Below are 11,225 nucleotides of genomic sequence, written 5' to 3'. Positions count from 1 at the left end.
TTAAACAGCCTTTTGTATCCTGGAGGAGGACACCCCGTGTTTGGAAAGCCCAACTCAATCAGGGGCTTTAGCTGTGCCTTCAAGAGCAGCTTGAATACTGAGTGGGGCGATGTGACCACCAGATCCATGAGCGTGGCTCCTCCTGGAGCTCCTTGGCCATAAAGCAAGTTTCTCGTCTGATGAAGGGGACCTGGATCCTGTGCCTGTGGCTCCGACACGCCATCTGCTCTTGGACAGAGGCGAAGGCTGAGCCCTGCAGGCAGGAAAAGGGCCAGCCAGGTCCATCTGCCAAGTGCCACTTGGTGCTGCTTTGGGGACTCAACATTAGTCTATTTCTGTTGGGTTGGACATTGGGTGATGGCAGTGACTAGACACAGAGTCTCTGCCAGCCACATGGACGTGGCCACTTCTCATGTTGCCCTCGTGCTAGCCCTGGGTGGCTGGTGACAGAGTCTGGCTGACGCCAACCAGCCAAGGCATGAGGTGTGTAGTGCTCCTGTGGTGGGTGATGATTGTACCCCCACACTTGGTGCCCACTCCCAGCTGCCCATCCCCAGGTCTCTTCCAGCCCTCCCCAGCTAGGTCATCTGATCTTTCTCTCTCTGACCCCCGCCAGCCTTCTACCGGGTTTGCCCTTCATCACTGGTTATGGTCTAACTTGAGGCCACAGAGTGAATGGCCAGGTCCTCCACCTGAGCACCGCCTCTTTGGTGGTCTTTCTCTCACCTGACTTTTGAAGCCACCCCGAGTGGGCTGTCATCAATCTGTAGCTGGCCTCCTTGTAATAGATCTGCCATCTGTTTCAGCAGGCATCCCCATTCTGAGCCCCTGGCGTCCACTCTGATCCTATGGTTCATTACAGCAGCTGTATCTACCTGGGAACGGAGACCTGTCATGGCATCTTCTACGGCTGTCAGCCCAGGCCTGCAGAGGGGAGTCCCCTGTGAGCTTTGTACTGATGCTGAGGCTCCCCTCAGCAGCCCGTTTACTATGGCCTTGGTAAATGACAGGTCTCCCAGGACATTCCTAGGAACATAGCCATCTGGTGCGTTTTCTGACCTCCTCCAGCACACCTCCTCCAGCATATCCCATCTCAGTCTTCCAATCCCTGCGTGAGAGGCCACAGGAGTCCTGGTGTTCCAGCCTGACTTGGTGTGGGCATTGTTTAGCCACAGTTCCAAGAGCCATCCTGCAGCACCTTCTTCTGATGTCCTTGCCCTGCACTCTGGTTGAGTACACTCAACAAAGTCTCCCTTTTCCAACCTTCCACCCGGGCTCCTTGGTCAAGCACCCGCAGGCGCCAGTGTCACGAACATTCTCTGGCAGGCTCTTGCTGGCACCTGTGGGGTGAGTCTCCAGGAGGAGGTAGAACCTCGCATCTTCTGAGCTCCACGGTGAGATCCAAAGGTGCCCAGAGTTGGCTTGTACCTCAAACAGGAGGAATGGATTTCTCTTGAGGTTCCTCTGCCCTGGGGAACTGGGCACATTGCCATGGTCAGCTGGAAAAGGAAGCCACAGGTCCCAGCTCTCAGAGGGATTAGGGGCAGCATAACTGGAAGGTGTGCAGACCTTCACTATAAATCTGGAGCTTGGGTCCACCCTGGCTCTGGTGACTCCCTTGGGACAAGGCCTGGCAGCTGCTGAAGGAAGCACTGAGGATTCAGGAAGACCACATGCAGGGGAGAGGGGTAATGGCACTCGGGGGACATGGGTGTGGGTCTCTTGCAAGTCTAAAGGAGATCCCCAAATCTTTCAACCTTACCCTTTGCCCTTTCTGACTTGGAATTCTCATTTTTAAACTGCCCTGACCCTTCCCATTAAATAAAGAAATAGGACGTCTGTCTGCACCGCCTGCTGGGTTGGTTTTGTGGCAGCTGAAGGGTCAAGTGGGCCAGGGATGGGGTAGAAGTGGGTCCCATTTCATTCAAGCTCCACCTGGTGCAGATGTCTCCACTCAGTTCAAAAGGATTCCCGTTAGTTTTGTTTTGAAAGCCAGTTCCCCAGGGCTTGCCCCTGTGTCCTGCAGTCTGCTGGCCAGCCAGCGATTGGTCCATGTGTTCCAACACCCTGAGCAAGTAAGGCTTCCTTCGGCGACTGAGAGGTCAGTGTGTACAGGTGGAAGAATGTTTTGTCAAGTTTTAATGTTTATTCTGGCCTTTTCTTCCCTAGCTCCTCAGTGCACGCATGTGGGGTCACAGTCAGCCTGCAATGTCCCAAGAGCCTGGCCCTGTCGGGTCTCCTGCCTGGATGTGCTGAGAGGTTTTCAAGTCTCCCTGTTGCTACCTCATTTCCCACATCCCCCTGCTCCACCTCTGGCTAGTTTGCTGGTCTCACTTGTCCCAACCAGAACCACAACCTCAGGCTGCTTTAACCGACGCTGTTCCCTGATCATTCACCAGGGAGAATGTGACTGTTACTGACAAGGCCACTGGGTGTGGGGGGTCTTCATGCTCCACTCCCAAATCAACCAGGCCTCTCTGGCATCAAAGCTCCTGGTTTTCATGACCTGCCTCACATTGGGAGAACAGACCTTGGCGGGGATGGGGGGTGGGTGTGGATGTGGGTGGGAGGAGCCACAAGTGAGAGTGTCCCACACTTTCACTGTTCTCATCGGAGTTCATCATAAATAACCAGTTCTCAACTGGGTGTGCAGCTTGGGTTGATTTACAGATCTCCGCAATGGCTGTTTTTGACAATTTCATCCAGTCTTATCTTGGCGCCTCACTCTGTTATCCCGGAAAGTTCTGCTGGCCTTGACTTCTAAGGGCTCAGAGGTAAGGTACAGGCATAGAAAGACCTGGAGGACAGTATGACAAGGAACCTTCCAGTAAAGCCCCTACATTTGCATAATGCTGACCCTTGAGAACGGAGAGAGAAAGCTACAAAGAATTCATCTCTCCCTCCATCTATTCTTTCATTTATCACAACTTGATCGAGCATTCCGCATCTCGGGCACTTTTCTGGAGGTTCAGAGAACACAACCAAAACCAAATAACTTTACTCTCCAGAAAACGTGCACAGGGAGGAAGGAAGCTGTGATGACAGTGGCCCAACAGCAGCGCTGAGAGGCTGCACAGGACCGGGTAGGAGGGGAGGGTTTGGTGGAAGTGCCGCCGAGAGGGGCGTTTTTCCAGCCTCTCCTGTGGCTTCTTCAACCTCTGTCCCTGCGACTGCTTGACACCCTGCCGTCCTTACCTAGAGACCCTGCAGCTGTATCTCTCGCGTCTAACATGCAGCCCACTTGCTCTGGGGGGACTGTCTTCCCTGCTTTATATCACAGAACTCTAGACAGCAGTTCTTTATCTTCGACTGAGAACTGTTTCAGGCTCTGGCATAGCAAAGTGTCTGCAGACAGAGATAAGCTGTGTTTTCATATTTTTGTCTACAAAATTAATGATCCACAACTACAATAAAACCATCATCTCCTGTCACCAGTGGGGATCACAGGACATTTTGAGCTTTTTTTTTTTTTTTTTTTTTTTAAATCCAAGAACACAAAACCTCAATGGCAGAAAGTGAAGATGTTTTTATTTTTTCTTTTCCTTCAATAGCATTTGCATTTGTTAGAAATATAGAATCATAAAATATTGTTGGAGCATTCCTGGGAGATTTTCTAGCTCAAAGCCCGTGCTTTGCCAGTGGGGAGACAGGAGGTGTGTCCAAGGGTGCTGGCTCTGCCTCTGCCTGGTCCTAGACCTGGCCTCTCCATCGTCAGCCTTGGCTTCCATTCCTCAAATCTGCATCAGCGAGTCTACTCCCTCACTTGAGCAGGAGGTACCAGCCAGCTCTCGCTGAAGTTCCCCAGGCCAGCTGACTCTTGTTGCCCAATCTGTACCTGTTAAAGCCAGACTCCAACCCCTGCTCAGGACTCTGCTCACGGCCACCCCCCTTATGCTTCTCTCCAGAATCATGGGACCCTGTGGGGTGGGCTGACACTGGACAGGTGGACACATGCATGGTTGTCCCACTTGTTAAACACAGAAATGTTTGCATCCCAGTTGGCAGACAGCGGCTGCCTGGTACCTGGAAGACCCTCTTCCACTACCTTGGCCACCCAATAATCCAGGGGCTGAGGGGTTAACTCTGGCCAGCAGGGGCCTCCAAGTCCTTGCTCTGGCCCAACGCTGCTGCCTATTCTAATATTCTACTGAGTGTTAATTATTTCAGTATCAGCATGGTTAAGATCCGGGATACACAGCCTAACTGGGTGGAAACCCCTGTCCCTCCAGCTCTGGGGATGATGGGTTGGTTACTTAAACTCTCCAAGCCCCAGTGTCCCCACCTGCAAGAGAGGATGTACATCACACAGGGCTGCTTTGAGATTCAACTAATAAGAATGGCCCGGTTTCTCTCTAAGCAGGTCTCACTGCCAGCATCCCATGCTGTGTCTTCACATCCCTCAATCAGCAGTGAGAATAATCTGAGGGCTTCTGGCTTGTCCTTGAGCTGTACACAGTCACCCACTAGGGACTGAGAGGAGAGACAGCGGGCTCTACCTGATGACCTTTCTCTCTCTCTCACACTACTCTAGTGAAGCCTATAATCTCCCGGGATGAGGCCTCTGCTTATCCTGATTGCTCAGTTTTTCTTCCTCAGCAGGACCTGGGGTTCCACTCCCTCACGGCCATTGACTCTTCTGCTACATCCACACTCTAACTGCAGCCAGGGCCCTTCTCAGCCCATTCAATATCTTTGTGAGAATTGAAAAAAGGTGTTCCCCTGGAGAAGTGCATGACTGGACCACAGGCTGGATTTCAGGATCTACTCACCCCCTTGGACAGGCACCCCCCGTGCCATGCACATCCTGTACATTTATGGCATCTCTGCTCGAAGCACTTATAAACATTTAAGAAAAGCACTGAGAGATTTGCAAACACTGGAGTACATAAAGAAACAGCTAACTGCAATCATTAGCCCAAGCTCTGTTTTACAATCAAACAGCAACTAATAAGAAAAGCACCCCAAACCCTTAATGCTTTTCAATAATCATTTGTCTACTGCTTTCTATGTGCTGTTCTCTGAAAACACAGACATGACTTGGATCTGCATTCAGTCCCTGAGGGGTTTGGAGTCTAGGAGAGAGGCAGCTGCACAGAGCTGGAGCTCCAGCTCCCCTAAGGCCTACTTGGGACTCTGCCTTGGGGTCAAGGACAGGGAGGCCCTTCTGTAGCTGAAATCCAGAAGTGAGTGCCCTTGAGCAGGGAGCCACCAGTGCCTTCCTGGGCGGTTCTTTGCTGTCAGGGCTGGGCTTCAGTCTGACTTCTGCTCCTCCCAGAGAGAAACGCAGTTCTCCTCACTTTCACCTGCACTCTATTTGCAAGTCCCTTAACTGATTCAACCAGGCTGAATGTGACTTCTCAAATGGGTCAGCCCCTGGAGGTCAGTCACTGGCCCATTGGCAGTGGGCAGCACGTTCCCTGCACAACTTTGCAAGTGTAGCAGTGTCAGAGAGATGACACGCTCAACCCGTGCAGGGTTTGAGGACGAGTGAGTTTTGCAACCACGTGTTCCTGGAACAAAATCACCTTTGTATGGTATTAATGTAAAAGTTTCATTTAAAAGACACCAGCTGTGGTCCTACCCAGGTTTATTCATATGGGACCTTCACTGGGTCAACTTAATACTTAACTACTGCTTATTATCCCATCAGTCTTCAGGGACAACCCATGATCTAATTGCCCAGCATTTATGTTGCTTGGTAACCACAAATAGAGAATAATAGTCCTTAAAGGGGCAGTGTGGAATTTCATGCCCCTGCAGTGAAGTACACTTCATTTCCCAGAGCACCCTGTGTTTTTTAATTCAGTGAATAAAAATGTGTAATGAATAATTAATTATGTGCTTGGAGGCACAATAGCTGCCTACTTTTGAATATTCATCAGTGGCATTATTAATTCACTAGAAATCCCAGGGAGGAATGGGATAGGCTTTTAGCCTAGCTGGAGGACTTAAAGATAATGCTTTGCAACGCGCGACAAACTTTTTGAAAGCCCACTTTTCTTTGGGAGACGCTTTCTGGGTAATTTTCCTCTTTTAAGAACATTTCGCAGTGGCCCGATTCCTGCACAGCTGGTGGGACGCAGAGACCACCAGTGACCATGAAAAGGGCCCACTCTGGAACTCCCGCCTGGAAAGTGCATTAATAACCAGGCCTACTCGCCTCCCGCAGCCGCGAGCGTGCTAATGGGCGTGCGAGGCCAGGCCACGGGGCGGGAGCCCGTGTTCATGTCCAGAGAAGAAAGCGCAGGGCCTTTCGACAGCTTTGCGCTTGCCACCTTGGGCCGCTCTCCTATCGTGGAGACCGGGCCTACGGTCCTCACTTGCAGCTGTGGAAGGAGGCCAGCTGCGTCCATAGGACCAGAACCCTGACCCCGGCCTCCCTCTGGGTCCGTTGCATGCGGCCAGGGCACCTCGCTGAGGGGTTCCGCGATCGTCCCGGGGGTTGGTGAAACTCTCGGCCCCAGGCTCTCGGTAAGCCCGAGAAAATCATCCCGGACTGGGTTTCTATCCTGCCCCACGCTCGCACCCAGCTTCCCTCTAACCCTCTTCTACCTGAGGCTGCAAAGTTGCAAGCTGCCAATGCCACATTCCCAGGCTCCCTTGCGCCTTCAGTCACGTGACAGAGTGCTGGCCAATGGGATGCAGGCGGAAGTTGATGGGCGGAGCTTCTGTGGGGTCTTCTTAAAAGGCGGGGAAGGCGCGCTGTCTTGTCCAGCAGCCTTTCTTCTCTCTTCGGTTTGGGAAGGCGAGGTGACAGAAGCTCCAGCAGTCATCTTGGACTAGGAGATAACGCCGAGGGTGAAGATGAGGCGCCCAGAGGTTGGGTAAGAAAGCTAGGAGGAGCCTGGATGACTCTAGAACTGCCTTTACAGCCTGGAATTGCCACCCTCTGGTCTTCTTTCACTGGACATGGAAATGAACCTCCAGCTTGTTTAATCTAAGTTGTTCTGGCTTTCTGGTGTTTATTCTAGAACTCAGTTTTAATGGCGATCTTCTGCTTGGGTTCTATCATTGTTCCTCCTTTTTTTTTTTTTTAAGATTTCTTAGCATTTGATCTTTCTGAGGTAAGTCCTTTTGTGTTTGAAAAGTGAGTTTCTTGAATAATAACAGCATGTGCAACTAACACAGAAGTAAGAGCCTTAAAATCAAAGCCCTGGTAAGGAGGGCTGGAGACCTCTTGGGTCCCCTTGGAGCCTCAAGATCTTGAATGGAAAAGGAAAGTGGAGACCACCTGATTTAGGCATCTCTGTAAAAATAACTTGGAAAAGTCCTTTAGTTTGGGGCTTTAAATAGTCATTGAAAGATTATTCTAGCCTGTTGAACACACACTCTGAAATGAGAGCTTCCATAGGTCACCATATATGAAATACTAAAGGATACTCATAGTTTATCTATTACCAAGGAAGAAAAAATTGTGCCAGTTGTAATGTCGCCATAAGGGTACTGGAGGTCATCTGGAGGAGACCTTCACTCAGAACTTCCAGGCTCTTGAATCCATTGCAGAAAAGAATCTATGAGTCAGGCTTTATTGAAAAGAGGAAGATCTGTCTTGGAAAGTGAAAGGTGAAAATACCAGCTCTCAGCAGGGTGTAGATCAGGAGGGAGATGCACCACCTGAGCTTAATGTCAGAGTTTTATTACAGTGCATAATTAAATGGGATATGTATGATCCAGAGGGGCTGGATTTGCCCTGAGACTGGGAAATATTGAGCAAGATTGTGTTTTCTGATTGGGGTTCTGGGCTGGTATTAAGGTTTCAGATCACATTAGTGTCTCTGGTGGTTGGGTGATTGATCCAGTGATTGTGTCAGAGGGTCATGGTCCAACCAAATTTTAGCCTCTAGACTGACGATTTAATAGTCTCTTTCTATTGAGGTCTTGTTCCTGTTTCACTGTCTTCTTAGAGTACTTAAAAAGTAATTTAAGGGCTGTTGAATGCATTCTTACATTTGACCCTTTTCTGTTCCTTAGGCTCCTTTGTCCAGCTCATAAGTTATTTATGAGTTGTTTGCTCTGTATTTTAACAGATATTTTTCCTTTAGAGATTCTGTGTTCTCCAAATTTATTTCTCAATAAAAGGCATCCATATTTCAGGAATTTTTAATGTGAAAAATGTGCTTTTTAGCCTCCATGAAATACGGTATGTATAGTTATCTATACAGTTGACTTAAGCATCATTATCCAGAACTCTGTAACCAACTGTAGCTACTACAAAGAATCACAACAATTTTCTGTTCCATTCTTATCAAGGGAGAGGCGAGACCTTTCTGAGTTCCAGGCAGTTTTTGTACCACAATGAGAATTCGCAGAAGGAGATCAGTTTCTGGAACTGGGCCCTATTTCTATTTTGCAAAAAAAAAAAAAAAAAAAAAAAAAAAGTCTTTGTCTCTGTATTATTTTCTGTACTAATTTTCTCTTGCTGGTGACCCTATTAGTTTGTCCTCTCTGTTCTGCTCAGGAGAACACCCACAGATGGTCAACCATTCCCTAGATCATTTGGTCCTCTCTCCCTCTGCTCCTGAGCTGTGTGTGGGTGGGTGGGGGACTGAGCTGCACTTGTATTTGGTGCTGGAGATGATTTCTATATCTAGGTGTCAATCCACATTCTCCCTCAGCTACTGGGTCACTTGCATCTGGTGGACCCAGCTCATGGACAGCTTCCTGCCTCAGTACCTGAGGCTCTTTTCTCTGCTTAGCATTTCCCCATCACCAGAAATTGCTCAGTCCATGGTGGATCAGTGCTCCAGCCTCCTCATCCTCTTATGGAGAAGTCTGTGGCCTGTGCACATGGTTTCTCAGAGGTCCCAGCAGGACTGAGCTCCAGCTTTCCACTCCATAGCCCCTGCCTTATTGGGTTTCTCATGTCTCATCTCATTTCCAGTTTCTTGTGCCTCCTGGACTTGCCTTCCAAGAAGTCTACTGCCCCGAAGTCCTTTTGTCAGGATCTGCTTTGTGGGGTGGGCTCTGTTTACCAGATAAAGAGTAAGTTCCTGAAGAATGTCCAGGCTGAAATGGCTTCTCCTGACAGACACAAAAGCTCACACCATGTAAAACATTTTTCTTGTGGCTGCAGCCTAGGTTTTGTGATAGAATATTGCAGTAATGGCCGCAGGTGGGTTATACCTCCAGGTTCTGTGTACAGCACCCTTCCTTATTGACTCTGGTCTGGGCCCTATGATTTGTTTGGGTCAATGAAACATGAACAAATATAATGTAAGAAGAGGCAATAAATGCTTGCACATTTGACCTTGCTCCTTTGAGGCAGTTCTGCTGATAGAGAAAGAAGCCCAGGCATATCCACGTGGTTACTCACAAGCCTCCCCTGCACCAGATTCCAATTTGAAGAAACTGCATTTTTTAAAAACAGTCCAAATAAGCAAATTTTTTATTCATTTGTTGGTGGGCTTTATTTGTATGCCTGTGAAACTGTGCCTATCATCTTCTAGTCATAGGTAAGGTAAATCCTGTGCTAGGAAGTCCCTAAGCTGCAGTTTCCTTCGAAGCTCTCTGACTTAGAGACTCCCCCTGGGCTGCTGAGCAGCGTTGCCTAGACAGCAAGACCCCCCTCCAAGCCCTCCCTTCCCAGGAGTTCCCATGCCCTTCTCCACCCTTCTACCTGGTGGCCCCTAGACAGTGTCATACTGTGAGCAAGCCTGTCAGAGTATCACCCAAATAAATCTCATGGTGTGCTGTTATTGCCTTGTGACGAGATCTTTTCCTCTGCTTAGCCCTGAAAGCCCTTGAGCCCAAACAGTGGGGGAAGTCAGAAAAGACTGGACCCAGAGGATGGTGCCTTCTAGACAGGCAGCGATGGGTAAGTTACCCACCCTGGAAGCTGTGGGTGCTGCAGCCTGGAAAGGCAGGCATAGATCTAGAGTCACAACCAGAGCACCATTTCCAAGAGAGGAGAGTGCGGAGAAGAGTGTGCCAGCTCCTGAGGGTGGGCGCCGCTCAGAAGAGAGAAGAGGGTAGTTGGCGTTAGGAAGAATCACTACAGATCACAAACCATTCACCATGTAGTTAGTTCAACTTACAATTTTTTGACTTTACAATGAAGTGAAAGTAATATACTCTAAGTAGAAATTGTACAGGGAATTTTGAGTTTTGATCTTTTCCTGGACTAATGATATGTGGTTCTGTCCCCCTGTATGCCCATGATTGTGAGGGAAAACCACTGGCCCTCTGCATGTGCGTGGGGCTGAGGCGTGGTGTGCTGTAGGGTGGGTGCATGCATGCATTTTCCACTTAGGATGGGTTTGTCAGGGCACAGCAGCGTTGTAGGTCTGAGGGCATCTGTGTGTCCTTCAAGTGGTGTGAATAATGGCTGCAGTTCCCATTTGGATTTCCCCGCTTTCAGTGAGACAGTGTTGTGGAACTTAATATCTGACACACGGTGAATGTCCCTCCGATACTCTTTTTTCCCAGGATCCTCTAGTCAAACAAACGTCTTCAGCAGATTTTTTTCTTTCACCAAATTCTGAGTCAAGACACGATGTGTTCGTATTTAATGAGAGGAAAGTTGTCCATGCGGTCAATTGAAACCGTCTTCATCACCCTCACGAAGTCGCACCTATATGAAAGTGTTCTAGGAAGCTCAAGGGCGTGGATTTAGATCAATGAAGACTTTCTTGCATGTGTTCTTAGCTCCAGTTGAGACTGAAAGTAATGTTTACATGTATCTTTTATTCCTGGGAGTATAACATTGTGCTAATAATAACTATAAGAAAGCAAGCAAACTGTACATTCTAAATTTATCCCCCCTATGCTTTAAGTGAGGAGAGGAAAAATCATGAATAATAAATATGGAGATAAGAGAATGAAACTGGGAAATCAATTTACTGCAAAATATTTGCATATTTTATTAAAAGAAACCGTGTATGAGGCTCATAACTGGGTGTGATGATTTATATTTTGATTTGATTTGTGCACATGTGCCTCTGGGAGAAGTGACGAAGCACAGTCATCCATGTGGGATTTTTTTTTTCTCTCTCCTTGATATCAAAGACTCGTGGTGCAGCAGGGCTCCGAGGGACCTGGGTGTTGACTGTATAGAGCAGGAGCCGGGTCTGGAGGAGTTCTGTGGGTTGGCTGCAGAGCCAGGATTCATCTGGAGGAAAAGCCAGTCATTCTGAGTATGAGTTCGTCTCTTTGTTCAAAGTTAAGACAAGAATCCTTGTCTCCTGTTCTCCTTATAAAAACACACATGAAGATAGACAAATGCACAT

The 11,225-nt window shown here is 48.6% G+C and overlaps 1 long non-coding RNA gene across 2 annotated transcripts; it reads left to right on the top strand.

Moving 5' to 3' along the window:
* The first annotated feature begins 6,696 nt into the window (after positions 1–6,696).
* Positions 6,697–10,834, top strand: LOC144255489 (uncharacterized). 2 transcript variants are annotated; one of them, XR_013343788.1, is made up of 3 exons: positions 6,697–6,824; positions 9,729–9,814; positions 10,426–10,834. It is a non-coding gene; the product is annotated as an uncharacterized LOC144255489 (long non-coding RNA). The 2 variants fall into 2 exon arrangements; XR_013343787.1 differs by lacking the exon at positions 6,697–6,824 and adding an exon at positions 8,889–8,982.
* Positions 10,835–11,225: the final 391 nt, after the last annotated feature.

This window comes from Urocitellus parryii, chromosome 6, assembly GCF_045843805.1.
Source record: "Urocitellus parryii isolate mUroPar1 chromosome 6, mUroPar1.hap1, whole genome shotgun sequence".
NCBI lineage: Eukaryota > Metazoa > Chordata > Mammalia > Rodentia > Sciuridae > Urocitellus > Urocitellus parryii.
Note: the sequence above shows the minus strand (reverse complement) of the source record. Positions and strands in the feature narration are given on the sequence as shown.